At 42.0% G+C, this 11,647-nt stretch overlaps 1 pseudogene; it reads right to left on the reverse strand.

Annotated features, from left to right (window-relative positions):
• Positions 1-8,102: 8,102 nt before the first annotated feature.
• LOC142444542 (signal recognition particle 14 kDa protein-like) lies at positions 8,103-11,281 on the reverse strand (annotated as a pseudogene).
• Between the last annotated feature and the right edge of the window lie 366 nt (positions 11,282-11,647).

The following is an 11,647-nucleotide window of genomic DNA, read 5'->3' on the forward strand; positions in this document are numbered from 1 at the left end:
GTCTTGAGGTGTTTCATAGTTTCTTTGCTGGTTTGTAGGGTGCATAGTATTCCATTATGTATATATACCAGAGGTTTTTAGCCAATCTTGTACTGATAGGAACTTAGGCTGTTTCCAGTTTCTTGCTATTGTGAACTGTGCTTCAGTGAACATGAGGGCGCATATCTGTTCATGATCTGTTTCTTATTTCTTTGGGGTATGTGCCCAGTAATGGTATTGCTGGGTCATGTAGTATTTTAATTGCCATATGTTTTAGGAATCACTATATCCCTTTCCACAGTGACTGTTTGTATTTTCAAACCCACCGGCAGTAGATAAGAGTTCTAATCTTACATCCTGTCCAGCATTGTTTGTTCTCAGTTTATTTATATTTGGCTACAGTTATGGTTGTTAGATGGCATTTCATGGGTTTGATTTGCATTTCCCAGATGGCTAGTGAACGGGAGCATTTCCTCATGTGCTTATTAGCCATTTAAGTGTCATCTTTTGTGAATCGTCTGTCAGGTCCTGTCAGGGGAGCCAGCCCCTAACAAATCATCACAGGCCTGACAGGCGTAATTGTACAGCGATAATAAGTTACGATTATAGTAAATATGAGAGATAGAAGAGAGTGAACTAAAGGAGTCAGACACATTTCATAGTAGCATGCTCACCTCAGCCCCACTTGGTGTCCACCTGAGGATGTGGAAGGTGGGAATTGCAGGTGTGAGTGAGAGACCAGGGGAGAGGGGACTGGAGGAGAAGGGACCAGAGGAGAGGGGTTGGGGGAGAAAGGACCAGGGGAGCGAGAGCATCTTTATTGTTTGGGAGCTTTTATAAGTAGCCATTAGTCATGCCATATTCAGGAGTTACAAACATCACATGGAGGGTAGGAATCACAGTAAAGTTCCTGAACTCACAGGTGAGGAAACCTAATACCTGCATTGGGGGAAGACATGGGTGCCTCAGTGGGAGGCGATAGTCGAAGAATGTCTTCCTCTATAAGGGGACAAAACCAACCATGTGCTCATTTTAAGGCAGCATATCTGTTAGAGGAGAATCTGTGGGAATGACATTTGTTAGTTTCCCACAAGGTCTTTTGCCTCCTTCTCAGAGGGTTGTTAGTTTTTTGCTTGTAGGTTTGTACTATACTGTAGAGTTTAGCAATTTGTCCTGTGTCCCTTATGTCCTTACTAAATATCTTTTCCCAATTCATGAGCTTTCTTTTCGCTCTTTTAATGAAGTCTTTAGATGAACACAGTGTGTTATTTTTAATAGATCTCACTTATCTTTTTATCTTCCATAGAATGTGCTTCCTCTGTTATCTCTAATAGGCCTTATATTCCCTGCACTAGGGCACTTAAATTTGCTGTAGTTATATAATAGATTTTGAGGTCAGGTAGTGCATTACCTTCTACTTTGTTCTTCTTTTTGAGTGTTCTTTGCCTATCATGAGCTTCTTCCCTCTCCATATGAAGTTGGTAATTAATTTTTTTCATTACTTTAAAGACTGATACTGGAATTTTGATCATTATAGCTTTGAATTTGTATATTGCTTTAGGTAGTATTGACATTTTCACAATGCTGAGTCTTCCAAGCCACAAACAAAGGGCACTCTTCATTTGACTTCTTGACTGCTGTTTCCTTGAGCATTGATTGTGGATCCAAGCAAAATGATATCCTTCACAACATCAGTCTATCCCCATTTATCATGACGTATATTCATCCAGTTTTAAGCTTTTTATTTTCCATAAGGAAGGCTGCTGTCTTTGATTTTGATCAGTCATTGCTTCAAGTCTTTGCTTTCAGCAAGCAAGGTTGTATTATCTGCATGTAAAAAGTTGGTCTTGATGCCATGTTCTTATTCATATACTCCAGCTTCTTAGATTATTTGTTCAGCATATAGATTGAATAAGATGGTGAAAGGGTACAACCCTGCTGTACACCTTTCCTGATTTTAAAACCACTCAGCATTCTCTTGCTCTTTTCAAACTACTGCCTTTTGATCCAACTACAGGTTCTGCATGAGTATGATGAACTATACTGGAATTTCCATTCTTTTTTTTTTTTAACGCTTTGATCATTTTATTTGGGGTTCTTACAACTCTTATAACAATCACATATCAATTGTATCAAGCATATTTGTACATAAGTTGCCATCATTATTTTCTAAACATTTGCTTTCTTTTTTTTAATTAAACAATTAGGGGCTCATACAACTCTTATCAAAGTCCATACATATACATACATCAATTGTATAAAGCACATCTGTACATTCTTTGCCCTAATCATTTTCTTTTTTTTCCTCTTTTCTTTTTTTACATTTTATTAGGGACTCATACAACTCTTATCACAATCCATACATATACATACATCAATTGTATAAAGCACATCCATATATTCCCTGCCCCAATCATTCTCAAAGCATTTGCTCTCCACTTAAGCCCTTTGCATCAGGTCCTCTTTTTTTCCCCCTCCCTCCCCGCTCCCCTCTCCCTCATGTGCCTTTGGTAATTTATACATCGTTATTTTGTCATATCTTGCCTTATCCAGAGTCTCCCTTCCCCCCTTCTCTGCTGTCCCTCTCCCAGGGAGGAGGTCACATGTGGATCCTTGTAATCAGTTCCCCCTTTCCAACCCACTCACCCTCCACTCTCCCAGCATCGCCCCTCACACCCTTGGTCCTGAAGGTATCATCCACCCTGGATTCCCTGTGCCTCCAGCCCTCATATGTACCAGTGTACAACCTCTGCCCTATCCAGCCCTGCAAGGTAGAATTCGGATCATGGTAGTTGGGGGGAGGAAGCATCCAGGATCTGGGGGAAAGCTGTATTCTTCATCGGTACTACCTCGCATCCTAATTAACCCATCTCCTCTCCTGAACCCCTCTATGAAGGGATCTCCATTGGTCGACACTTGGGCCTTGGGTCTCCACTCTGCACTTCCCCCTTCATTCAATATGGTATATATATACATATACAAATATATATATATATATATACACACACATATATCTTTTTTTTGCATGATGCCTTATACCTGGTCCCTTTGGCACCTCGTGATCGCACTGGCCGGTGTGCTTCTTCCATGTGGGCTTTTTTGCTTCTGAGCTAGATGGCCGCTTGTTCACCTTCAAGCCTTTAAGACCCCAGACACTATCTCTTTTGATAGCCAGGCACCATCAGCTTTCTTCACCCCATTTGCTTATGCACCCATTTGTCTTCAGCGATCCTATCATGGAGGTGTGCAGTCAATGATATGATTTTTTGTTCTTGGATGCCTGATAACTGATCCCTTCGGGACCACTCAATCACACAGGCTGGTGTGTTCTTCCATGTGGACTTTGTTGCTTCTGAGCTAGATGCCTGCTTGTTTGTCTTCAAGCCTTTAAGACCCCAGTCACTATCTTTTTTGCTAGCCGGGCACCATCTGCTTTCTTCACCACATTTACTTGTTCACCCACTTTGGCTGCAGCAGTTGTGTCAGGAGAGTGAGCATCATAGAGTTCCAATTTAATAAAAGAAAGTATTCATGCATTGAGGGAGTGTTTGGGTAGAGGCCCAAGGTCCTTCCACCACCTTAATACTTAACCTATAAATGTAGACACATAGATCTATTTCCCCATCCTCCGATATATATTTGCATGTACATGTCTTTGTCTAGACCTCCATAAATGCCCTTTGACTCCTAGCTCTTTCCTCCATCTCCCTTGACTTTCCTCCTGTCCTACTACCATGCTTCGTTGCCACCTGGGCTAGAGTATGCCTATTCTCTATGCAGCCTTACCCTTGATCATTCCCCACCAGGCCTGCCATTCCCCCCTCTCTACCATTTGGGATCCCATGTTGTTCCCTTGTCCCTGTGTTTGTTAACACCACTTTCTTACCCCCCCCCAAAGTTCCCCCGGAACTGTTGGTCCCGTTGTTTTTCCTCCAGATAGTTCATCCAGCCTGTCCTATTCAGACAGACTTGTGGAGACACTAACATGCACGAAAACAAGACAGAGGAAAACAAAGCAACAGTATACAACCAGCCAACAAAACAACAAAATCAAACCACTGACAAAGAACAAAACAAAACACTTCACAAAAGAAAAGCTTGTAGTTAGTTCAGGGATCGTTTGCTGGCCCTTCGGAGCGTTTTCCAGTCCAGTCTCTTGGGGCACCACGCCCTGGCCCCAAAGTCCACTTTCAGCATTCCCTGGGACCTTGCCACTCCATTCCCTTGCTGTTCCGCTGCACTCCCCGAGTGCTTTGCCTTGGTGTGGTGGGATCAGGTCAGGTGCAATTTCCACACTGTGTCTCCGGTGTTGTCCCCTGTATCGCCCTTAGTCACTGATTGGCATCATTTCTCATAGTGGGGCCAGCCATGTTGTTCTCTCTGTGGACTGGCTGCTCTACTCAGGAACATCATCCTCATGGCCTGGTTGGCCAGGCACATTTCCATTCTGAATGTAATCCATAGTTTGTTATAGTTCCCACTGTCAAATGTCTATGCATAGCCAATAAACACAAGAAAACATCTCTCTGGCATTCTCTGCTTTCAGCCAAGATCCATATGACATCAGCAATGAGGCATACCTCATTCCACACCCTCTTCTGAATCTGGCTTGAATTTCTCTCAGCTCCCTGTCAATATACTGCTGCAACCTTTCAATTTATTTCAGCAAATTTTTACTTGTACATGATACTATAGTTTGGTAATTTCCATATTCTTTTGGAATGGGCACAAATATTAATCTTTTAAAACAGCTTGTAAAAAAATTAGTGAGACTTTGCTTCTAAGACAAATGAGATTATTTCAAGAAGTATAAAACAAGAGTGTATATGAATGGGCTTCAAAATTTGTGGGAATCTCAATTCAAGAACACTTTGTTCTATTAAACTGGCATTCCATGATGCTCACCTTCCCAACACGATTGTTGAAGACAAAGCGGGTGCATAAGCAAATGTGGTGAAGATAGCTGATGGTGTCCAGCTATCAAAAGATATATCATCTGGGGTCTTAAAGCCTTGAAGGTAAATAAGTAACCATCTGAGTAACTCACAAGCAACAAAGGCCACATGGAGGAAGCACACAAGCCTGTGTGATCACGAGGTGCCAATGGGACCAGGTATCAGGCATCAAAGGAAAAAAAAACATACTGTTGTCAATGGGAGGGAGTGCAGATTGGGGACACAGAGCCTATCTGTAAGCAACTGGACATCCCCTTACAGAAAGGTCTCCGGGAGGAGACCAGCCAGTCAGGGTTCAGTGTAGCAACAATGAAACATACAACTTTCTTCTAGTTCTTAAATGCTTCCATTCTCCCCCCCTCCCCCACACCGAACTATAATCCCTATTCTACCTTAAAAATCCAGTTAGACCAGAGGATGTACACTGGTACTGATAGGAACTGGAAACACAGGGAACCCATGACAGATGATCCCTTCAGGACTAGTGGTGAGAGTGGTAGGCGGATAGGTGGGGTAGAAAGGGGAAACCGGTTACAAGGACTTATGTATAACTGCCTCCCTGGGGGACGGACAACAGAAAAGTGGGTGAAGTGCTACATTGGACTGTGAAGATATGACAAAATAATTTATAAATTATCAAGGGTTCATGAGGGAGGGAGGGGAAAAATGAGCTGATACCAAGGGCTCAAGTAGAAAGCAAATGTTTTGAGGATGATGAGGGCAACAAATGTACAAATGTGCTTGGCACAATTGATGTATATGAATTGTGATAAGAGTTGTACGAGCCCCCAATAAAATGATTTTTTTTAAATCATGGGGGTGGGGGGAATTCGTGGAAAAATTCCATTACCTTTTAATTCAATTTTTCTGTTAACTTTTACACTTGATCTTAGCCAAAATTCCAAGAGGCAATATTCCATCTTTTTAAAGCCTCCTTGTATAATAACTTATAGCGGTGGTGCTGTGCCACTTGAGGTATCTCTGGTGGTACTTTAGTGGGGGCTAAGTTACCCGTGGTCTTATTCTGTGCACTCTCCCATCACTGCTCTTGCCAGCACTGTTAGACCCACCATGTGTCCCTTCCTAGGGGAATATACTCTATCCTTTCTGCTTTCTGCCCATGAGTACCCCCGCTTTAGTCTGCACCATTTTTTTTATTTTAACAATTTATTGGGGCTCATACAATTCTTTTCACAGTTCATACATATACATACATCAATTGTATAAAGCACATCTGTACAGTCTTTGCCCTAATCATTTTTTTCTCTTTTCTTCTTTTACATTTTACCAGGGACTCACACAACTCTTACCACAATCCATACATATACACACATCAATTGTATAAAGCACATCCATACATTCCCTGCCCCAATCATTCTCAAGGCATTTGCTCTCCACTTAAGCCCCTTGCATCAGGTCCTCTTTTTTTTTTTCCCCTCCCTCCCCATTCCCCCCTCCCTCATATGCCCTTGGTAATTTATACATCGTTGTTTTGTCATATCTTGCCCTATCCGGAGTCTCCGGATAGGGAAGAGGTCACATGTGGATCCTTGTAATCAGTTCCCCCTTTCCAACCCACTCACCCTCCACTCTCCCAGAGTCTGCACCATTTTACCTTGCCTTTATTTTCTTAACATTCTCTGGGATTGTGCTGTGTTTAGCACTACTTTCAGGGATGCTTTTCCCACCTTATCACTCATTCCAGGTTAGTCTCATTCTGTAATGGGCGTAGGCACAGTCACATATTTGACATATGCCAGTTTTGACTACATAGACAGGTAGGGAGTTTCTTCTTTTCCAATAACAAAGTGCTCCTTTAGAATACATATATTTTAGAATTTTAATGGAAATTAACAAACTCGAAATTTCTCAACTGCTTCTGAAGTGACTGGTGCTCTGCTTCTACTTCCATCCTTCCTAAAGAGGGTTCTTGTGCTAGAGACAGCATTTCCTTAGGCTTTCAGTAGCTGGAGCAAGAAAATGGTGAGTTGAATGAAGACCTGGGTTATTCTTACCATCACTGGATGAAGCAGACTTGATATAAATTTTGGGGGGATCATCAGTATGCTTTGGTACTCACTGGAAAAGAAAATAGATGGCAGAGGAGGCCAAGGGCATCCTAAGACCCTGCTTTACTACCACTGGGCCCATCCTCTATTCAAAGGTGCCCTTCCAGGATTTGGCTGCTTGGCGTCACCTTCCTGAAGTGAATCTCAGAGATGAGACCATGGGGTGTTAATATTTTCACTTAAGACACTGGTTGTCTCTGTTGAAACACAGAAGCTCCCGAACAAAGCCTGAACAGAGAAGCTCTGCCTGAGGAGGCAGAGCCTCCAGAGCTGTCCTTGCCCTGTTAGTCTGAATAGATTTCTTGGCCCACCAGGCACTGGAGCATTTTGTATGCAGTTCAGAAACTACAACTCTACCTCTCACATTGTGCTATGGGATAGAAAACGGGGAAGAGAATTCATTGGTAAAGGCCCTGATAGGTTCCTGGGTGGTGCTGGCGCTTCCCTATGTCACCCAAGATATGAAACTGGGAACAGTGAGTCAAGTTGGCTACTGTGTGAGTGCTCCAGACCTCTTTTAGCCCCTCTAGTGGGTCACACTTTTACCTTGATGTTTTCAGGTACATAGAAAGCATCCGTTCTCAATTTACATCGTAGGTCCTTGGCCTCCCAACTGTGCCTAGATCCAATATTTAATCTCTAATGTTTTACTTAGGAGCCCTGATGGCACAAGAACTCTGGCGGTACAGTCGGTTAATCACTTGGCAGTTTTAACTCACCAGCTGCTCTATGGGGAAAAGATGAGACTTTGCTCCCGTGAAAATGTACAGTCTTTGAAACACTATGGAACATTTCTGTTCTGTTCTGTTCTGTAAGGTTGCTATGAGTCGGAATTGACTTTATGACAATGGATTTTAACAATGAAACAACTATTCCCCGTTGTCTTGAATCAAAATATTTTGAAGTAGTCTCTTTGGCTGATAAATAAAGGATTTAACGATCATTACTCTTCACACAGATATCTACAGAAACTTTAAATTACAGGAATATACAACATGCAACAAACACCAATTGGTCAGAGGTAGAGAATTAACTGGCTTCTTACCACAACTACACTTTAAGCCCCGTAACCTATCTTTTTGCCCTTCTCCAGAATGACTCAAAATCTCACATGGACACAGCCACTGGGGGAGGGAGTGGGGAAGCCAGCAACCTAACCTGGTGACCAAAGGAAAATAGCCACCGGGTGGTCAGTGGGTAAAAGCAGGCTGCACAGCACCCTCGCTGTGCTGCTTTCCTCTTCTTGCTCTTGCTCTTTTGGTCTCTCTTCTTCTGTCCAACCATGTTCACCCTGAGCAGGTTTGAATCGGCCGTCTGAAACTAGTTTACTTCTTTCAAGCTCATCATCGCCCTGATCTTTTATCCATCAGTAGTTCTTTTAAAAATATATTTTATTGGAGGCTTTTGCAGGTCAGCATAATCCATACATATATCCATTGTGTCAAGCACACATATGTTGCCATCATCCTTTTCAAGACAGTTTCTCTCTACTTGAACCCTTGGTATGAGCTCCTCATTTTTTTCCTTCCCTCCCCACTCCTCCCTCTCCATGAACCTTTAACAATTTATGATTTTTTCCATGTCTTACACCAACCGCTGTCTCCCTTAGATCTTAACAGACATTTGTTGTCAGAAGGCTCAAAGGAATCCACAGAACCTTTCCTTGGGATGGCTTTAGTTCAACCATAATTTATCTATCTACCTATCTATTTATTTATTTATTTATTGTGAATTTTTAAAAAAATAAAAAATGAATCATAGCCAAGACATTTTGCCTCACAATAGCATTTTAAGCTTAAGAGGGGGAAAATAATGAGCGATACATATTTCCATTGTTCAGTTTTATGACTTCTTAATTAAGGTCCACAGACGCTAAGCAGCTTTTAAACTTAGACTTCATGATCCTTTTGACTTCATGCTTTTAAGTGGAGTTATTTATCTTCAAAACATGACAAATTTCAGAACCTGTTAAAATTACTTAATTCATGTTTTGTTTTCTAAAAGAGAGGGTTCCTTCCCCAGATTTAAGACCTGAAAATTTAAAGATAGCACTTAGCTTCCCATTTGTGGCAAATCCTAGGAGTTACCATACTGGCATTCCACTTGAATAGAGCCGCTCAGTCCCTCAGGAAGTGGGGTTATTTCAAGTATGAAGACCACATATGGTTGATATTTCAGAATTAGGTAAACCTAATACAAATTTATCTTCTGTCACTTGCTGTGCAGCTGTTTGCTCCAGCCTCCCAGCCACCAAGCAGTTGAACATGGTACAGCAGTTCTGCTGAGTGGCACAAACCTGAAGAAGCCAACAACTAGAAATTGTACTGCCATAGTCCAAGAATTTCCCAAACTTTCAGGACAGTGGCTGCCTAGCCATTACATAGCAACTGGACCAGCAATGGGAACGCTTTCCAATCATACTTCTTTAGGGTGATGAATGCACTTTTGGAAGAGCCTGGTCAGATCCTTCAAGAACTACCCGCTCTACAGCAGCACTATTCCAGGACTAGCCACACCGTGCCATCAGTATAAATGCCCTGAAAGATGGAGCTTTCTGCTCCTGTCAAAAGTAACAGGCTCAGAAACTCACAGGGGCCGTTCTACCCTGCCCTATAGAATCACAATGAGTCAACACTGACACAGTGGCAATGAGTTTGTGAGCATGTTAATTATAGTTTTTGAAATTCGGGGTCTGGTCATTTCATATTCTGTGCCAATTTTAGACTGATTTTAATGTTTGCTATGCCTTTTCAAACTGTATTTTTTCTCTAGTTTGACAAATGTTTTTTAAATAGTTTTGTTGAGATATAATTAGCTTATCTTACAATTCAATAGCTCAGTCATATTAACAAGACTTATCACCACATAAACTGGAACATTGTCTTCCTTCTTATTGCTGTTGACTCCCCGTTGTCCCCAAACCTTCCCTTCCGTGCACCCAGGTGAATATTAATCCAGTTGCTATCTACTTAAATCTATTCATCCTGATTTAGATCCACTTATAAAGAAAAACAAGTGGGAATTATGTATTAAGTAAAAAGTGAAAGTAAAAATGAGGTAAATAAATAGGCATTTAGTATGACTTTTGTTTTTATCTAGTTAGAAATTAGGTTGTCTTTGTTGTTGTAATTATCAGTTGCTCTAATGATATTTCTGTTGTAATCCCATTATTTGTGAGGAAACCAGCCCCGAACACTATCATGGGTTCATAGACACAAATGTACAGTTACGATATATAAAGATTATAATAAAGTCATAGAGAATAAGAGAGATAGAGAGTGACATAAAGGAGTCAGACACATTTCATGGTAACATGCTCACCTCCTAGACGGCCATCATCTCAGCAACCAGGTCTGTGCAGAGAGTGGGAGGATGGGGAGGGAAGAGAGATCATTTCTTTCTTTTTTCCTGACCAAGGCTTATATATACTTAGGGGCGTGATTACAGGTAACCACATACGTCACAGGAAGGGGCTGTACAATAGGCATGCACGTGACAGAAAGGGGATGAGCTAGTAGTGTATACACAACAGGAAGGGGAGGGATTAGAGGTACACATGTGATAAGATGGGCAGACCCTAGACTCAATATGACAGCCTAGCCTTGAAATCAACCTTGAGTTGACTTGACCTCCCTGTGTTCTCCTTCAGGGAAACAATTTACTACCCTTATCAGAAGGGAGTGGGTCCCACTTAGGGTGAGACAGACTATACATCAGTGGTACTTAACCTTCCTCATGCCACCACCCTTTAACACAGTCCCTCATGTTGTGGTGACCCCCAACCATAATATTGTTTTTGTTGCTACTTCATAACTATAATTTTGCTACTGTTATTAATCAGGCAACCCCTGTGAATGGGTCATTCGATCCCCAATGGGGTCACAATCCACAGGTTGAAAGCTGCTGCTATACAGTCTCATTGCTCTAGATGGCGGATAACCCCTAGGGAGCATAACCTCTGACCTGCTTGCAATGACCTCCAAATGCACAGTCGTTTGCCATGTGTAGCAAGCAGCCTTACATTTGGCATATATTTGGAGGAGACAACCTGGGGAAAAGCCTCTTTATATCCCACAATTCCCCCTTTTTCAGTCCCTCACACTATCACAGGTCCAGCAGGCACAATTATATGGTTATGATATTTGAAGATTATAGTAAAGTCATAGAGAATAAGAGAGATAGAAGAGAAGGTAAAATAAAGGAGTCAAACACATTTCATGGTAGCATGCTCACCTACTGAATGGCTATGATCTCACCAGCCAGGTCCTTGCTCAGCATGGGTGAAGAGAGAAAAGGAGAGAACAATTTATTTCTAACCAAAGCTTATTTATCTTTTGGGGTGTGCAAGCCCCCTGATTACAGGTAAAGACATGCATCACAGGAAGGGGTTGTGCTATAGGTAATACAGTAATGGGAGAGGATGATCTAGTGGTATACACGCTATATGAAGAGGAAGGATTAAGGGTACACATGTGACAATAAAGGCGGATCCTAGATTCAGGATGGGAGCCTAACCTTAGATGTCACTGAGCTGGTTTGACCACTTCTTTGGGCTTTCCAGGGAAGCCATCACCATCCTATGTAAGTAGGATGTGAGCTCCACCTACTGTGGGCCACACAGTAGGCTGATTATTCTGGGTGGCT

This window comes from Tenrec ecaudatus, chromosome 1 (assembly GCF_050624435.1).
Source record: "Tenrec ecaudatus isolate mTenEca1 chromosome 1, mTenEca1.hap1, whole genome shotgun sequence".
NCBI lineage: Eukaryota > Metazoa > Chordata > Mammalia > Afrosoricida > Tenrecidae > Tenrec > Tenrec ecaudatus.